At 50.5% G+C, this 2,164-nt stretch overlaps 1 non-coding gene across 1 annotated transcript; it reads right to left on the bottom strand.

Moving 5' to 3' along the window:
• Positions 1–1,124: 1,124 nt before the first annotated feature.
• Positions 1,125–1,196, bottom strand: trnaw-cca (transfer RNA tryptophan (anticodon CCA)). Its single transcript has one exon. It is a non-coding gene; the product is annotated as a tRNA-Trp (tRNA).
• Between the last annotated feature and the right edge of the window lie 968 nt (positions 1,197–2,164).

Below are 2,164 nucleotides of genomic sequence, written 5' to 3'. Positions count from 1 at the left end.
AGCGGTGTACTGCGATAACACCTGCAGAGACAACAGTCCCAATACTGGAGATGCGATGTTGCCACCTTCTTCGGTCACAGTGACAGTTGCCCCGAGCTTCGCAAGCAGGTCGCGACCCAGCAGCTTCACCGGACAGCGGTTACTAAGGAGAAACGAACGGTTAGTCACAGCAATGTCTTCTGTCACTCCCACACGCAGTGGGTCTGTTTTTTTGAGGCTTTGTGTTATTCCTGATGCTCCCATGAGGCAGATCCGGTTTCCATTTGCAGGAACCCCGGCACCTCCTGTCTTCTAATAGCGGATCTCGTCACCCCTGTGTCCACCAGGAAGGGAAAGGGTTGATGCCGGCACCACCAGCTGTATCATTGGGTCTGATGGTTCAGGCTTTTGTCTCAAGCAGGCTCGACTTTGGCACTGCTTTATTGTCGGGTCGTCCATACCAGACTGTATCCAGGCTGCAGCTGGTACAAAATGCTGCTGCGAGAATTGCCCCGTCTGTTTCTGTTTTCAAATCCCGATTAAAGACTGACATGTTCACTCAGGCATTCCACCTCGAAATGTAATTCCACTTGCCTTGCTTGTTTTTTGCCACCATTATGAAAATGCATAATAAATTAGGTTAAGTAACAACTTACTAACTCTGTTCTCTCTTCTTGTTGAGCGTTGCCTCGCTACGTAAGACTTGAGGAGGCTGACCGTTGGTGACAGACGAATCCCATGCTGACTGAGGATGTTGACCAACTGCCATGATGAACGAGGCGTTCCATGCTTAGCTGGGGATCCAAGACACCATTTAGCACCAATATCATTATTGCTTGTTAAACTGGCTTACAATTGTTACTTAAACTAGAATGCCCAGGAGCGATGGGCAGCCACTGGCCTGTGCACCCCGAGAGGTTTTCTTTTTCTCCCTCAACTTTCAGTTGGGAGTTTTTGCTCCTTTCCCTGGTGGCCAGTAGGGATACTCATAGCTCTATAAAAGGGCTTCGTTATGGTAGCCATTAGTCAACTGTCTTCTTTGTTTGCAACTGCTCTTCTTGCCTCATGCTTGTGTTAAAGCGCTCTGTGTCACTCTGTGACCTAGCTCGAGAGTGCACGTCGGAGGGTCGCCGACATCCCAGGCCTGACCTCGACGTGATTTGAACACGCAGCCTTCTGATCTGGAGTCAGACGCGCTACCGTTGCGCCACAAGGTCGGTACCTGATGGCTCATGAACGAGGGGGCAGACCGTGTCACTTTCCAGCGTCTCCGCCCAGCAAACGGGCCAAGAAGAAGTACAGTTTGGAAAATGCGGGGCTCTGGAAAAGTAACACGAGGTGGGTCAAAAAGTGACCTCGAGGGATGCTTGGTGGTCTAGCGGTACGATTCTCACTTAGGGTGCGAGAGGTCCACCTCTGGACGAGCCCAGCCACCGGCCTCCGTGCTCTGCAGGGATGCTCGTGGAGACTCAGCTGCTCAAATGACTACCGCCCTGCAGCGCTCGCATCACTTATCATGAAGTGCTTTGAGCGGTTAGTCAAATCTCACATCCCCTCTTCGCCACCTGACACCCTAGGCCCACTGCACTTGCATATTGCCAGAACAGGTCTACGGAGGGTGCTATTGCCACTGCCCTCCATACTGCCTTCTCACACATGGACAGGAAAGGGGCATATGTGAGAATGTTGCTTCTTGATTATAGCTCAGCGTTCAGTACCATGTCAGCACGACAACCTCTTCTCTGAACGTTGGTAAAACCAAGGAGATGACTGTGGGAGGAGACCGCACACTTGTTCTAATCAGTGGGACGGCAGTGGAGAGGGTGGGCTGTGTTTAGTACGTGGGGCTCAACATCAGCGAGGACTTATCCCGGGCCCAACACCATCGAAACCGTGGTCAAAACAGCACAAAAGCTCCTTTCCACCAGCGCACCGAGCAGCTTTTTAGCATCGTGAACACCATCCTTCGGAGTGACGCCACCTGCTCTCAGAAGAACATGGTGCTGCGTATCTATAAAGTCATCCCCATGACAACACGGTGCGCTCTCGTTTTCCCATTTTTCTCTGTGCGTGTGCACGTGTGTGGTTATTGCTTTAATACAACTGTCCTAATTCTTTTTTTTCTTATACATTTTGCAATTTTTGTTTTATTGTCTAGGCATCTTGAATAATGGCCTTTGTTTTT

This window comes from Scleropages formosus, chromosome 5, assembly GCF_900964775.1.
Source record: "Scleropages formosus chromosome 5, fSclFor1.1, whole genome shotgun sequence".
NCBI lineage: Eukaryota > Metazoa > Chordata > Actinopteri > Osteoglossiformes > Osteoglossidae > Scleropages > Scleropages formosus.
Note: the sequence above shows the minus strand (reverse complement) of the source record. Positions and strands in the feature narration are given on the sequence as shown.